General features: G+C 48.9%; 1 pseudogene; it reads right to left on the reverse strand.

Moving 5' to 3' along the window:
- Positions 1–2,069: 2,069 nt before the first annotated feature.
- LOC149329425 (TNF receptor-associated factor 6-like) lies at positions 2,070–15,444 on the reverse strand (annotated as a pseudogene).
- Between the last annotated feature and the right edge of the window lie 1,786 nt (positions 15,445–17,230).

Genomic DNA, 17,230 nt, shown 5'->3' on the forward strand with positions numbered 1-17,230 from the left:
AACGTGAAAAAGAATATCGGTACCTGCTCAACTATTAAAAGCTCAACTGTCATATTTTTCTATGATTAATTATGGAGTTCTCTTTTCGAAAACGTATTGTGCAAAACCAAGCAATAAATATATATCAATAAAGCAATAGTCGTTCGCACTGCGCATAATAGAACTACTTATTAAAAGTTGAACTAGGAGCTGCTCGAAAAAAATGAAGTTGCTGCCAGGATTTGGGGCTACACGATAAATAAGCTCCCGTGCGGTGGACTTCTTTATCTACCGGACCGCAATGGGACACTGAGCATTGACCGGAAAATTAAGCGCTCAATATAACGAGAAGCGTTTTTAAAACTCCACTTCCTGCCATATTTTTTGACACACGAATCTTCGTCTCCTCTGAAAAACCGTACACTTGTCAATGTTATTTCTCCACTGTGACAGGCTCATCCACAAAGACTAAATAGGGAAAAAAAATGAACCTCGCAACCCCGTCGAATCAAAGCTTTTTATTTATTTTCATCACGACCAAACCGGTTACAAGCGAATGTTTACCTCCTGCTAAATTGCGCTTTCTGGTATACAGACGCTGAAATACGTGGTACACTAAAGAAGAAAAAATAAAAAACGAACATAACGTGCATTTACTTTTCATTGTGTATTTACAGGGTCTGTTCTGAAAGTAGTAGGACTGGTTTTTTCCTGGGCGAACGGGCGGACGAGAGGTGGTCTGCGCGTGCAGGATCGTTGAAGGGGGATATTGGGAATGCTGGGGTAAATCGGCAGTCGGCTCTCGGCCGTTGAAGAGAGGAGGTCGCTTTTACTGTAAACCCCTGTCGAAACGTCTCGTCACGCAGAATCGTCGAGCGTTTACTGGATCAGCGATACGCGATCAAATTTTGAGTAAATCTTGGTAAAACGGGCAAAGAGACTCACAACATGATTAAGGAGGCCTACGGTGACGCTTCCATGGGTAGATCAGGTGTTTTTTGAGTGGCACAAGCTTTTCCGAGAACGTAAGGAAGGAGTGGAGGAAGACGACCGCTCCAGACGCCCTTCGACCAGCAAGACCAACGAAAATATGTAGCGAGTGAAACATTTACTTAACAGTGATCGTAGAGTGAGTATCAGAATGGTTGCCGATGACTTGAGCATTCCTCAAATCCAAGTTTTTGAGATCGTGCCAGAAAACTTATCCATGAGGAAAGCGTGCGCGAAGTTGGTGCCGGGAGTGTTGTCAGAGGAGAAAAAGGCTAACCGGTAGGATCTTCTTCATCATGTGAATGAGGACCCCGATTTTTTGCACAGCACAAGGCGGCAACGCTGCCTCAGCCCCCTAGAGCCTCGACTTGGCCCCGGGAGACTTTTGTCTATTCCCGAGAATAAAATCGACGCTCGAGGGGAAACATCACGGATCGGTAGAGGTGGTTCAACAGGCCGTGACGAGGGAGCTAAACAGCATTCCGGTCCAGGCGTTCCTGGAGGCGTACGAAAACTGTAAAACTCATTAGCAGAAGTGAGTAGGTGCGGAAGGGTGCTACCTTGAAAAATTGTAATCATTTGTACTATTCTCTTGAATAAATTTTGTTTAAAAAAATGAGTCCTACTACTTTCAGAACAGACCATGTATTTCCTCCAGTTCGTAGCCAAAGTAAAAGGCAGCGTTTTGAAGCATCCCAGCCATTTATTCTGTTACGCACCATCTATCCTTGTAAGCATTCAGTATCATTTCAGAGAAACATCTTCTGTTTCCGGTCCAGTGTGGCTGACGCGGACCCAATTACAGAACCCTAGTTACCCAGTCAAACACATGAAGCAAAAAACACTGCTTAAGAAAATAACTAGATTAAGACTCTGTGCTTAGGACATTGCGTCACACGTTTCACTGGCAATTAAGGCGAGTTTTTCATATTAGACCAGAATAAAAGAAAAGGAGCGAACTGAACGCATGCACATCGTAAAAGAAATTGCATAGACGGACGAATTAGTCCATGATGGTTGCGCTAAATGTTAACAACAAACTGCTGAAAGCACAACCTGTGGAAAGAATGGCTTCCATCCAACGCCTTCTACAGCGCGGCTCACGGCAGCACTTCGCACTTAATCTGAAGCTGGTCCTCCACCACGAAGCCACTGAGCCTGAGAGTGCTAAGGCTAAACGAAGGATCAGAAAAACAAAATTCTGAGTTACTTCGTGTTGTAGGCTTTTGTACCGATGCAAATTCACGGGGTGGGTTAATTTCAATGAGACACTGCCTCTTTTCTTGTGGGTGTATTATGCCCAGCCGAATTTTGTGCTGGAATGGCCACTCAACAGCGCCGTCGTTGTCACCCTTATGCAAGGGGAGACTGCCGTGCAGGCGCACAGATTCGCCATCCTTACTGATGTAGACACCAGGTGACATGCAGTAGCCACACAAGTACACCCGGTCGCTCTCGTAGTAAGCATGGCCTTCTCTCAGCGCATCTTCTTTGAGCAAGTTCACTTCTTCGATATAGAAGATTGTATGCGCACCTGGTGGTTCATCCCTTCCAAGCAATGTATTCATGCGGCCCAGAGTCCTCTCGCTATTATCCATAGTTTCTACTTTCATTTTATGAATCGATGCTAGAATTTGGGAGCAACTGTCATAGCTCTGTTGCTTTGCAGTCGCCAACTCATCCTTAACTATTTTTTCCAGTTTGTTTAGGTTCCTCGAAAGGTTATTAGTACGCGTTATCAAGTGCTCTTTCAACTGCTCGTTAGCATTGGCGGATTCGCGCACTCCCCTTGTCACACTCTCCTGGATTTGTCTCCTGGCTTGGGTGCCTTCATCGCTGAGCGCTTCTTTAAAAGTGTTTATCCCATGTGACATTTCGTTCAATCTATCACCATGATATTTAACATCAGTAATTAACTGCCCTAGATGCACTGTTATTTCTCTCGCCTGCAGTTCTATGATTCGTCTAAAAGCCGTTGAAAACGTTGCATCTTCCGTGTCGCTGGGCTGATGGCCAGATTCTGGAGCAAGAGGCGTCGACGGTGCTGCACACTCCGATCTCAGGTGTGAGCACACATGGGTGCAAAGAACCGAGGCCGAACACTTGGGGCACCGTGCAGAGTGGTGTCGACATTCCCGCTGAAAATGCTCGGACACCATGGAAGCAGCCAGCACTGTCTCGCAGCCGTTGTCTTCGTTCCAACATTTAACCTGCAATGAATAATGCAAGGAAATGTAGAAAGTGCAACTTTCCCCGTCGAGCTACCAGACTGGCTCGCGCGGGCGCCGCAACCACCGTCGACATATCGGCCTTCAAGAACAATGAGGTCGTCGCGCCCTACCAGCAGCTGATTTCGTTCACTCAAGACACGGTTGACAGAAGCACAATCGTGGCGAGCGAATGCGCTAGTCACGTGATTTTTTTTATTTCGCGGCCTTTCTTTGCAGCTAGGAAAAAAGATATATGTGAGGCTTTCTTTATCGCAAATAAATGGAATGAGTGTTTCTGAAAGTGCTCTCCAACTTTGCTATTCACATCTGCTGTATTAAGTCCATATTTACGCATTTAGAAAAATTATGTTAATCTTACCAAAAATTCTTAGGAAACGTGGAGGCTAACAAAGAGGGTTCAGCTTAAGGTAAGGACACCGCAGCGAGCTATGGAAAGAAAAATGACAGGTGTAACGTTAAGAGATCGGAAGAGGGCGGAGTGGGTGAGGGAACAAACGTGGGTTAATGACATTGTAATTGAAATCAAGAGGAAGAAATGGACTTGGGCAGGGCATGTAATCGGGCCCTTTTTTATGCAGCTGGTATGACACACCTCGACTGTAGCGCCACTGGTGAGAGGAGCGCGAGGCTCACTGCCGTGACTACCGCCGCGCTCCGCTGACGGATCGAGCTGGGGGCCCTTTTTTATGCAGCTGGTATGACGTCACCTCGACTGTAGCGCCACTGTTGAGAGGAGCGCGCGGCTCACCGCCGTGACTACCGCCTGTTTGGAGGAAGGAAAATTTAGAGGAGAGGCCATCACGTGGCATTTTGTGAAGCCGGAAACAAGCTCGGCGCCATCTTGTCCCGGCGGGCTCGTGTTTACATTTCGCCGCCGCGCCGATTAAGCGCATTTCAAAGCCAACGAAGGAGCGTGCTACGGCATGGGAACAGGCCCCCGCGCTAGTGGTGTTCGGCTACTTGCCGGTTCAGGGTGCCCTATGCTGGTGTTCGTCAGCGGAAAAGTTAAAGCTGAAATACCCGTGTAAGACAGGCGGCTACTTCCAGTGACTGCTTCGCACTGCGTCGTATTCGTGCCGTCTCCAACTGCTCGACCCTGGTCACAATTAGTAGCAGCCGGGAAAAAATCTCAACTCCTGCAAGCGCAGGAAGTGCCCTTCGCTTTCAATTACTGCGGTGGCCCATCTTGACATGCATTACCCCTTGCCACTTTTGGCTATGTTTGTTTTCTGACGGCGGAGGCTATAAGCCTCCCTGGCAGGGGTGTAGCCAGAAATTTTGTTTGGGGGGGGGGGGGGGGGGGCGGGGGGGCTCATGTTACAGCGCGGCCTCCTAAGAATTTGCGGAGGGATCAAACGCAAGAATAACTGCATTACCATTGAGAATGCCATCGTGCATTGGATAAAGTTCACTGTGTAGAGCAGTGAAATATGTATTCTTTAAAATGAAAGAATGTATATTCGTATGTCTTAAAAATCATGTTAACTGATACCAATGCTTCCATGTTTTTGCGTATCTACTAAGTAAACAAAATAATACGCGAAGTCTACAACTAAATCAGTCCGAAACCAGCAAAGCAGTGCATGCCACTGATATGAAAAACGTAAAGGCCATGAAATGAGCTAGTAGCTAAGACAAATATTTTAATGAATCTGTCGCTGAAGTCTGCACGTGTCTGCTTTCGATTCAGCAGTGAACAATGCTGCCATGCATGACCACGCCCCACCTAAGTGTTGAACCTGCCTTTTAATGCAGCTCTTGTTGCTGAATGTTGCAATCTGCCTCCATTGCATATGTTTTGGAAGCTGGCAGTGTCAACAGTGCATTCTGCTGCAGCAGTTAGGGTAAGAAAAATTCTGCAATATTTTGTTGGTGTTGAATACCATACTTGTCTTCATAGCATGTTTTCGTGCGGCTGGAAAAGCAAGGAATGCTTTCTCATACAGCAGTGAGGATGGGCAAATATACTAAAAAGTTTTAGTTCTTGACCCTGAAAACAAAATGTATCATAACGTGTTGTAATGGTGGCCGTGCCAACAATGAGTTTTGATTCACAAATTCAAAAGCCACTCATAGAGGCGACAGAAATGGAGAGGGCCAAAGTGCATATAGTAGACGGCAGGGGAAGATTTATGGACGGGGGGGGGGGGGGGGGTCGTTTTTTTCCAGAAAATTTAAATTTTACATAGGACAACCATTCTGAACACCTTTTTATCAATGAAAAAATTTCAAGAAATATACGTTTCAAATGTGACTGTCCCGTCCGTAAATGCGCCCTTTGTAGCATGGCAGCATAGCATATGTTTCACATCCACAGATCTAGTATTGTGCATAATATACCAGGTGTCCCACCTAAATGTAACCGAGCTTTTAAAAAACACGGGGTGTCCTAGCCGTCTGAAACCAAATGAGGGTTGTATTGAGTCGCGTGACCTAGTCTGCAGAATTTTTTTCGTTCTTGAAGGTTGATTAATTAGTTAAGCTTAATTAGCTAAGTTTTTAATTATTGACTTGAACAAAATGTGAATGGAAAAGTTGTAGATCACTTTGAGAAACAGCTTACTGAGACATTTGCAGCAAAGTAATATTTACGTAAAGTAGTTTTTTTACCGGCCTTTAACCATAACCCGCACAATAAGAAAAAGCTTCCACATGACAACTGTGCCACTTCAACGTCCCAAGACGCGCCTTAAAGAATAAAGTCCATTTATTCTGAAGTCCGCTCCTCGATGAGACTTTGGGTGCACATTGGGGCAGAGAAGTGAGCGAGCAGCTGGTCACGTGACAGCTTTCTTCTAAGGCCAATAAATGAAGCTACGTAAATCGTAGCTTGAAGGAAACAGCACTGCTAGCGGTTTTTCGAGGTGATCCAAAACTTTTGCAGTTACACTTTCTTCCTGAAGTTAATAATTAAAAAGTTAGCTAATTAAACTTCATTAATTAACTTTAAAGAGCGAAAGAAATACTAAAAAACTAGGCCATGCGACTATGAACAACCCTGAGTTGCTTTCACTGGACTAGGACACTTCGCCTTTTTTAAAAGTTTGGTTACATTTAGCTTGGACACCCGGTATATGACCGTAGCTTTTCAGACTTGCAGAAGTTTAGGAGTCCCCAGTGGCTGCAGTATAAGTTTCATGGTGTTGTGCCTCATTTCAATGCTCTGTTTCATATTTAATGTGGAGAGCTGCAGCTGTACGCTCCGCTTTTCTGCACTTGGTGGAATACTAGCTTGTAATGTCGTGGCATAGTAGCACACTTTACTTGTGATGGACAATACAGGCAATGAATGTCGATCTATTGCACGTAATGAATGCATCAAATTATTATTCTTCAACATAACCACAGGCCCTTTTGCTGGCCTAGTTGGTGTGACATTGTGTTCAGGAAAGTTAAAAAAACAGCACTATATTCTACACAAACCACACAAAGCCTGACAGGACGGGCGCTGTCCGTCTTTCTTTGTGGTTTGTTTAAAATTTAGCGCTGTTTTTACTTTCCTGAACACAATAACCACAAGCAACAATGAAATTCAGCGCACCTGAGGATCCTCATTTCACTAAGTACTTTTTAAGACAAAGAACACTATCACAGGACGTGGGCACAATAAACACATGTGCGAGAAGGCCTCGAAATTCAGTTAGAGCTTCGTCTTTTTCGCACTTCTTGGCCATGACATCAGCTAGAAAAGTAATTTTCCAAACCTGCTACAGGAAATCGGTCTAAACATAGTGCGCAACCAAAAACACAGAATTGGCCACGATATGCACGAACACACTTGAGCCCGGCACGTCCTGAAGCAAATAGCTCGCTAGACGCTTCAAACGTTACACGCTTCAAATGGGCATGTAACAAAGTTTCTGTATACTAAAAGTAAAGCGAGAGCAACTGCTTCCTTTACAATATCGCTCTTTGCCCATGTCATGGCCACCGCCGCTCTAACAAGCGCAATCGCGGAAAAACTAAAATGACAGTTATACCAACATCAGTGACATTCGATGGAGCGTTGAAAGAACACGCATAGGTAGCAACGAGGTTTCACTGCCGATGTAAACGGGAGCCCGAATGGTACACACACACTGCACGTACAGGACGCGAAACGTCCGCACAATGCGCCGACGACCGCTCTAGCGCACGCCATATTGAATCACTGGTGAAAGAACAGCGCGAATGCAGCGGCGGTCTTCCGACGGCTCCGAGCAGTGACAGAGTAGACGAAATGCCCGTGCGATCGTGGTCGCCGAGCACGTTGAAATCAATGCACGCAACAACGAGAGTTTTGCAGCGAATTCCACCTGAAATATGAGTGAACGGCGCCAACGTCAGCCTGTGAGCACGAAAAAAACTAACTCGAGCAGTTGAGGAAAGTACGCCTACGCCGCACCGCAAATTCCACGCCGCGGCCGTCTGCTATCGCCCGGTTTGGTTTGTAAACAGCAACTACGACGCCATCGCCAAGCTGCAGGGACAAGCTGGCCTCCCAATCGACAAAAAAACCACGTGATTTCCTTTACACTTTTCTCCTAGGGTATTGAGTGGAAGGGCCTCTCGCTTTTTTTTTTCCTTCCTCAATGACCACCGCCCTCCGCCGACAGATCGAGATGGGGGCCCATTTTTTCGCAGCTGGTATGACGTCACCTCGACTGCAGCGCCACTGGTGAGAGGAGCGGAAGGCTCACCGCCGTGACTACCGCCGCCCTCCACCGACCGATCGGGCTGGGGGCCCTTTTTTTGGCAGCTGGTATGACGTCACCTCGACTGTAGCGCCACTGGTGAGAGGAGCGCGAGGCTCACCACCGTGACTACCGCCGCCCTCCACCGACCGATCGAGCTGGGGGTCCTTTTTTATGCAGCTGGTATGACGTCACCTCGACTGTAGCGCCACTGGTGAGAGGAGCGCGAGGCTCACCGTCCGGACTACCGCCGCCTTCCGCCGATGGATGGAGCTGGGGGCCCTTTTTTTCGCAGCTGGTATCACGTCACTCCGCGAAAGGTCAACCGTAAGTACCGCCGCGCCAGGCTGAAGGCTCAAAACTTAGCGTAGTAGTGCTTTCGCAATAAAAATTTGCACCGGCTTAGCTCTGCTATGCCAGGATACACGTAGCTTGAGGTGAAGGCGAGGTGTCCACATCTCGGTGGAAACCTGAACCATAGGGAAGGCGGGTAACTGCCCTCTTGGAACAGTGTACACCTCAAGCGTGCTTTAAGCTAAGTGGCGGTAGTGACAGGTGTGCGGTGCATGCGTTGGCATTTACAACGTTGTGCCAGAAACGCGACGCTGAAGCCATAGGCCGTCTGCTACCCTCTGTCGTGCGGTGCTTACGCAGAACAGCCAGCCTACGCTGACATATTATAACCACGAAAAAACACATAACTTTTGTTATTTTCATTCCACGCATCAGGACGCTTTCATACGCAGCACGCGATGATCTTACAGTGATGCTGTGCAATACGCAATGTCGCAGAACAAATAGAGTAGCGCATAATAGATACACGAATGTAGGGCAATTGCTATGCAGAAGGCAGAGCGTGGGAAAAATTTGGAACCGGAAGTAGCTGACAGACGATTTTCCCATGGTTCTTTGCGTTCACTTTGGAAACGCACCTCACCGCACCTGTTGAAAGGTATAGGAGGAAAGAGTGAAAGTACAGACGCGCGTCGCAACAATCGCGTCCCCTGAAGCGTCGACGCTGGCTGTAGCAGATACCTCTATGCCACCATTCCCTCATGGCTGATTTATTAAGGCGGAAGCCTTTAGTGCCTCATCGTTGTAAGCAGGTGTTGTAGACAGAAATGTCACGCTGTTGAACTGGTAGAAATGGTCGTGACGTCAAAGTGCGCGAATTTCAAACGGGGCAAATTGTACTTTGGCTAGTAACCATGCAACCAATTAAAGGTATCGCATAGTGATCCTCCAACTAAGTGGGACTTATTGCTTAATTAACCAATTATTCTAATTAAGCTTTCTAGCCAGATCAATAAATAAAACAGAGTAGGAAATTGGTCGAGTTGGGGAATCGAACCAGGGTCTCCGGAGTGCGAGACGAGCACGGTAAAAAATCCGCCATGCCAGCTTTTTTTTCTTTTTTTTTATTTATTGCCTGACTTCGGCAAGAACCACAGTACACAAATACACTTACAGAGCGCAATGAGCAATAATTAACAACACTATCCGCCCGGGGGTGCGTGGCTTCATCATATTAAATCTCCTTAAGCGTCACCAAAGGCTCGACTCTTTCGAGCCACTCGGGAGCGTCAGGAGCAAGTTTCTGAACTTCAATATACTTATGCATGCACTCCCGAAAATAGATCCGTGCTGGCCGTGCATCAGGATCGCAATGATATCCTGCCATTCTGGAGCGCCAAATACAATGGAGGCCCATTAGCATAATGAGGTCGAATGGTGTCCCATCCTCACTCTCTACAGGCAAGTACCGAATACCATGAGCGTCCAGCGGAAATTCCTTTTTTAAAGTCCGTTGCAAGATGTCCCAAAAGTATACCCCCTCCCAACAGTGCAAAAAAACGTGGTCTATTGTTTCTGGTTGTTTACAAATTAAACAATGTGATCCCCAAGGTAGAAATAACTGCTTCCTTTCCAAGAATTCCTTTACTGGTAGTGTTCCGGTATGTAATTTAAAGAAAAAAGTTTTTGCACTTGGCGGCACCTGCATCGCCTTCACACGCTTAAGTACGTCGCGTCCCTGGCCTCCATTGTATAAGGCCCTGTACATAGGTTGTGGAAGAACTACATCGCACAAATCTTTATACAACTTCTTCCTGCTAACAGAAGATAGATATTCATACGAAAATCGAACAGACAGGAATCGAACACTCGCGACAACCTCTCTAAAGTAACCAAAAATACGTCCCGAGAAACTTTCGGTTGTGACAACAAAGTCCGGCAGTGCATTTCCGAGCCTTAATTGGCACACAGTGCGCAAAAACGGATCGCTTACATCGCGCACAAAACAAAATCTGCTTACAATCTGCCGCAGAAATAAGTATCCCAGACTCAGGCCGCCATCCTTCACCCGCCTAAACAAATTGGTCCGGCTACAGCGTTCCCAGTCCGCAGCCCACACAAAAACGGCAAAGATCCGGTGCAGTCTCTGTACGTTCATCCTTGCACAATGCAACACTTGCATCACGTACCACAGCCTAGACATAAAAAAACAGATTGCACACTTTGGCCCTTGCGAAAATTGAAAGGTGTCGCCCTTTCCACCTTTCCACCTTTTCACGCGTGGCTTGCGTCTGTGCTTTCCAGTACGAATCGCTATCGCGATAACCGTCCAGTGGAACGCCTAAGTACTTTACTGGGGTCGTCACCCAGGACACGTTTGCAAAATTGCCGGGCTTCGTTGGCCATTCTCCGTGCCAAAGCCCCAGGGACTTTGACCAATTCACTTTACTACCGGTGATCTTGGTGAATTCTTTTACGCATGCCACGGCCTCGGTTATACCTTCCCGGTTCACTGTGAACACCGCGACATCATCCGCATAAGCCAGCAGCTTAACTTCTGCTGCCTGCAGCTGGAATCCTCGAATTTTTCCACTTTCCATGATATTCAAACACAACGCTTCAATGTAAATGCAGAATAGAAGAGGGCTGAGGGGACAACCCTGGCGCACCGAACGCTGCAGGCTAATGGGGGCCCCCAAACTCTTATTTACAATTAATCTTGTCGTGCAGCTCCGGTACGCCAAGGCCACTCCCTCACAAATAATGGACCCTAAATTCACATGGTCGAGTATGCAGAACAGGATATCGTGCGAAACACAATCGAATGCCTTCTCAAGATCTAGCTGAAGGATGGCTACACAGCTATTTGTGTAATCACAACATTCCAGCACACACCTCGCTTTATGAATATTGGAAACAATAGAAAACGCCCCTTGATCCCACACGTCTGGTGGGGACCGACTATATCCTGAATTACTGACTGTAGTCTACAGGCTAAAATCTTCATGAAAACTTTATAATCCACGTTTGTGAGGGCGATAGGACGATATGCTGTGACCTGCTTTAACTTTTCTGCGTCATCGGATTTAGGGATTAGCACTGTATGGGATTTACCATAAGACGGGGGCAATTCATTTTCTTTATAGGCTTCGTTAAAAACTGCTGTCAGTACTGGCACTATTTCGCTTTTATATGCTTTGTAAAAAGCGGCGCTTAACCCATCAGGTCCAGGAGATTTTCCCAGGTTCAAATTTTCTATCGCTTGCTCGACCTCCGACGCAGTTATCGACAGCTGCAGCCTTTCTTTCTGTTCGTCATCTAATCGCGGCAAAGCGCCAAGAAACTTTTCCTTGAATGCGCTCACATCCACTTCTTGCTTTGCAAACAGCGCCTGATAATATTGAAGAAATGCCAGCTGGATATGCCCGCTTTCTCCAGATAACGCCCCGCCCCATTCAATCTGTTCAATGTGGTTTCGTTGAGCATGCGTTTTTTCCATTCCTAGCGCTCGTTTTGAAGGTGTCTCCCCATCAGCTATATCTTGCGCCCTAGCCCGCACCAGTGCGCCACGATAGCGTTCTTCGTCAAAGAGTTCAATCTTATTTTTTATTTTCCTAATGTCATCCATCCATTTGCCAGGCTCTTCGCTTTCTCTTTCGAGAAGTCTAGCTAGTAAAGATCTTAAATTGTCCTCCTCACGCTTCTCCTCTTGTCGTATGCAACTTGACCTTTCGATTGCTGCTATTTTTATTTGTTGTTTGCAAAGTTCGCACTGCTGCCATACTTTCAGTTCCCCGCTCGGCTTTAATTTACTGATTTCTTCGTTTACTTTCCTGCTAAAGATGTCGTCTGTAATGAGCTTATTATTTAATTTCCACATCTCCCAAGAAAACTGATTTCCTCGTTTCTTTGTCCCTATCCCACACTTCACTAAACAATGATCCGAAAATGATACCGGTACTACATTGTAGCTACTGCATTTTGAAATAACGTTCGGTGACACATAAATGCGATCTAGCCGTGCATGGCTTGACCGTTGAAAATGGGTGAGTCTCACACAACGCTCGCCTTCTAAACATTCGGCCACATCATCGAGGTTGCACGTGTCTATAATTTCTGAGAGTACTTCAGTGCTTCTGTCCCTAAATGCCCTTGCACTGGTTTTGTCACAGCCCCTCAGGACGCAATTGAAGTCACCCATTACGATCAGGCATTTCTCACAACTGAAGTGCTTTTGTACGCGTTGAAAAAACGCTGTCCTCTCATCCACCGCATTTGGGGCGTACACACAAATGATGCGCCAATATGTTTTGTCGTACAGGAGGTCAACCAAAACAAATCGACCCGAAGGACACGCCGTATATGCCTGAACCTCAAGTCCCGGTACATTCTTTACAAAGATGACACAACCCGCAGACGTTCCTACAGCGTGGGCGACAACTGCAAAAAACCTAGACGTGAAACGTCTCACCATGCTCCCGGTCTCCTCTTCCCCGTCAATTTTCGTTTCCTGCACTGCCAGGACGTCAATGTCGTGCTCAGTTAAAAGGCGGTACACCTGGCTCTGCTTCTTCTTACTTGCCAGTCCCCTGACATTAAGTGTACCGACTTTCATGGGGAACGCATGAGCCATTTTAATGCAGAAGAAAGAGGCCGGGAACATGGTGCTTACCCCTCACGTCTAGCGCTTGGCTAGACGACATCGTTGACACCGGAGCCATCCGGTGCTGGTGTCAGGCCTGGCAGCGGGGGCGGCTTGTCAAGGGCTCTCCTCTCCGTCGACACAGTTGATCGTGTCCGGATGGACGACCGCCGTCCTTGGGTCGTTTTTGCCGGCGGCTCTTCGACGCTGGGGGCTTCCGCCTTGTCGTCTTCGGTTCCGGTCTGGGCGTGTGGCCGCTTCGCTGGGGCAGGGACGCCGGTCGTGCGGGCGCCGCTCTGGTCAAGGTTCTCCTCGGTCAGAGTCGCTGGCTCGGTTTCTTGGAACGCTGGCACGCTTACTTCACCGCTCGACGCCTCCGTCTCCTTTCTAGTAGGTTCTGCCCCTCAGGCTTGCGTCCGGCATCGCTGCGCCCGGCATCGGCTTGCTGCGTCCGGCATCGGCTTGCGTCCGGCATCGAAGAGCCCGTCGATCCTGCTTGCGTTTCGGGTTCCTCTATGCCTTTCGCAGATTCTTCAGCCTCGACTACATCCATCAGGAGTTCCGCAGAGTCGTCTTTCGACGCCCCGCCCGTAGCCACCGCATAAGTGCGGACACACTCATTATCCGCGTGGCCGTACCGCCGGCATTTCGTACAGCGGGGAACCTTGCATTCACGCCGCACGTGGCCTGTACCATGGCAGCGCAAGCACTGCATTGGACGCCCAGGCGCTACGACAAGAGCCAACTCTCCGGCGACACGTACCTGGTGTGGCAGGTCATCCACTTTCAAGCCGGGCTTCAACTTCAGTAGGACCGTTCTTGTCGTTGAGCTCTTGTCATTGACGCCTTGAATCCGCCACCGCTCACGCGTAACGTCGGTCACTTTGCCAAACGCCGCGAATGCCGTCCGAATGTCGTCGTCGGCCACACCGTGAAGCATCCAGTGTAGCCGCAGCTTTACCTGCTGGTCTTCCGGGTCGATAATGAGGCAGCGGCGTTTCTTAACTTGCAGCTCGTTGAAGGCGAGCAACTTCTTTGCTGCCTCCGTGTTCCGCAGGGTAACCGCCCACACGTGGTTGATTTGGTACGCCCCCAACGCGACCACGTCGGGGAGCATACCGGTCTCGGCCAGGGCGTCTCGGAAATCCTCGACCCGGAACGGCCTCGCTCGCACGTCGCCGTGAAGAAAAACGGTGTTGAAAACAACACGTCCTGTTGGCAGTGTCGGCAAAATAATCTGGTAATCCTTATCACCGCAGTCATCGATCCTGTTTCCGCGGCCGTCAAAGGCCGCTATCGCTGCTCCGCTGGAGCCCATGACCCTGCGATCCGTTCAGCTCGGCTGCCGGAAGCAGCCATGCCAGCTCGATGGTTTGGAATGAACAAATGCGCGTCTGGTAAATACGGTGTCTTCGTTCACTCCCATCCTCCTCCCTTCCCTTAAGGCGAGGTTCAAGTCTCCACGGAGATATGCGAGACAGATACACTTCCTTTCCTCAAACACTAATTTACCGAAGACGTAGAGCCGAATGGGCGATGTCGTTCTGAGGACTCACTGGCAGGCTGCAAGACGCTATCGAGTTCCATACTCAGAGGCGAAGCTTAACATAGCAACCACACATCAGTGACACTAGCAACAACCCCGCGCTTACGGCTTCCGCCTCTCCGCGCTTTAGGCCCACAAAGCGCCCCCCTGAATTTTTCTTCTCTCGCGCGCCCCTCCTCATTTTCACGCAAGAGGTGACGTCACAGCTCTGCAGCGCCGCTAGACGGCTTCAGCGAAAAGTAGAAGCTTCTGCACCTTTACAAAGGACGTGCGCCGCCTCATGCTATCTTTCGCTTACAGCGTCTACGCCCACTGATCTCCACTAGGTGGTTGGATGCCGCATTCCCGCTTTCCGAGACGAGCGCGAGTGAAGCCACAGGAAGTTGGACGGCTTGTCCCGGAAGTCGGTTGTCTGCTGTGTATTTCAATGCGAAAAGTCGCATCTTTCGCCCTTTCGTTCTCAGTTTTTTGCGTTGTTCCCGTGTAATGTCTGCTGTTATATGAAAGGAACAAGCAAGCTGAACGCGAAAAATGTGAGCATTGTACGTAGAACCCTGTAATTTCAGAGAAACCGAAAACAGGCATGACGGTGTCATCCTGCCACAGCAAAGGAGTACGTGCGTTAAACACTACGTTCGACCAACTATGTTCGTCACGACCAAACTCCTTTTCCAACTCAAAAAACCAATTGATTTCGCTTCACACATGATTATCTGGCGACAAATCATGAACTATTCGAAACAGCGCTGTTCTAGGTAAAAGTTCTTTTGTGAACACATTTCAGCTCTTTTCTCTGCTTCGCTTACCCCTCTCCGAAGCCGCTGTTCCGCAGGGAAGTCCATTAGAGCGACGTCCTCCTCCTTGTAGTGGTTGCCGTCCAGCGGACACACATGCGATCCATCCCGCCCGCACTGCTCGTAGCAGCACTCGCATAACACGTGTGCATGGTAGCAGGGCCGTTCTCTTCCTCACCAGGCCACAGGCACTGCATATCCGATGTGGACGCAGGGGTTCGACGAACTTCAGATCCCTCCAGTCGAGCTCAGGGGAAAATCCCACTGTCGTATACTGCGCGCTTGCAGCAGACATCGTTCTTGACCTACGCTCGTTGCACTGAATGTCGAAGAAATGCTTATTCCGCCGCCACATAGATCGCAGTAACGCCTTTCCTTTTTTTCCCTCCCCGTTTGCCAGGGCGACAATCGCAGGCTTATCGGCTGCCGCTTTTGGCGCGTATGCCGGAATGCGCGCCGAGCGCAATCTGTCGCCCGTGGAAAGCTGTGTCACTCACACGTGTTGATCCCGTACGCTAAAAAACATGCGAAAGACTGTTGTGTGATAGCTTTTGGTGCCGCTATCCGCCAAATGTCTTCCCGAGCTGATGAGTCCAGGCACATTGCTAATTTAGAGCGAAAGCTATGCTATGACCTCAGGGGAGTGCTTCGTTCGTTTGCGCATTCGCACTGCTTCAAATGATAAGCCCTGCTGAAAAACAGGCATTGGTCTTGATTTTCCTCCCTTGATAACATCACATGGTTACTTGTTATAAGGAGGCTATCTAGAATTCTTTTTCAAGATGGGCTGCGAACCATAAGATCTCATATCAAAGGTAATTTTAGATGAAATTCAGCTACTTTAACTTCGCCGTGCAGAGTGCACTCGAGAGGGCAGGGTTCGAATAGAATAATATTTTCACGTGCTATGCACGGGCCCTGAGGAACAAAGAAGATGTGCGCAGGCTGGAAGAAAAAGAGGAAGTCCAGTATCCTGCCGCCAGCGCACCAGGCTCTTCTCGACCTGTCTTGTAGATAGTATTTGTAAATCGAACCTGTAACAGTGTGGTGGAGGTGCGGGGTCGATCACCACGTACCCCTCTCGAAACCGCTGCAGCCGAATAATCGCCGGATTGCCACCGTTGCCCGTGCAAATGCCCAAGGAAGCCGAAGCACGTCTGACCGGCGCAGCAACGCCCGCTTGGCAGCACTACCGTGAGCCACGGACCTTTTCCGGGAAGGCTGGCGAAGACGTGGATGATTGGCTCACCAATTACAAGCGGGTGAGCAAATACAACGGCTGGGATGCCACTCTTCAGCTGGCCAATGTCGTTTTCTTTCTCGATGGCACCGCGCTAACTTGGTTCGAAAACCATGAAGCATCGATAACGAGTTGGGACTGCTTCATGGAAGAGCTCCGCAGCTGCTGCGGGGTTACCGTTGCCAAACGAAAATAGGCTGAGCAGTCTGCATCAGAGAGCGCAATTGCCTGGAGAGACCTGCATGACTTACATAGAAGAGGTCTTGAAGCTGTGCAAAGTCGTTAATCCCAGTATGTCCAACGAAGATCGCGTTGGCCATCTCCTTAAGGGCATCGCAGAGGACGTCTACAGCTTTCTTATCATAAAGAAAATTTAGACTCGCCCACGGATATCAAGCACTGCCGCACCTTTGAAGCTCTAAAGCTGCATCGAATTACTCCCAAGTTCGGCCGCATGCCTAACGTCACCACCGTCGCCAGCGTGGATTTCCACGAGCCTGTGAATGCTGCGACTCTCCCTGACGTCATTCGTCAAATCGTGCGTGGCGAACTCTCCCGGCATCAAGATCTTGGGCGCCACAGTGAAGTCCCTTATGAGAGCTGCTCTCTGCAGGCGGCTCCCGCCTACCGCTGCTCTTCTCCTTGGAGTTTGTCCAGTCAGGCCCCTACCAGTGCTACTCGCATTGATTACAGCGACGCTCCCCGGATCACCCGCCCCAGCCCTAGAGCGCCAGCTCGTCCGCAACGCCACCTGCGGCAGCCGGAGTACGATGGCCGCTTCGACACTGGCTACGAGGAGTGTTATCCCAAATGCCCCCGCGACCCACCACTTTTGTTACCG

This window comes from Amblyomma mixtum, chromosome 9 (genome assembly GCF_055824585.1).
Source record: "Amblyomma mixtum isolate Tamu chromosome 9, ASM5582458v1, whole genome shotgun sequence".
NCBI lineage: Eukaryota > Metazoa > Arthropoda > Arachnida > Ixodida > Ixodidae > Amblyomma > Amblyomma mixtum.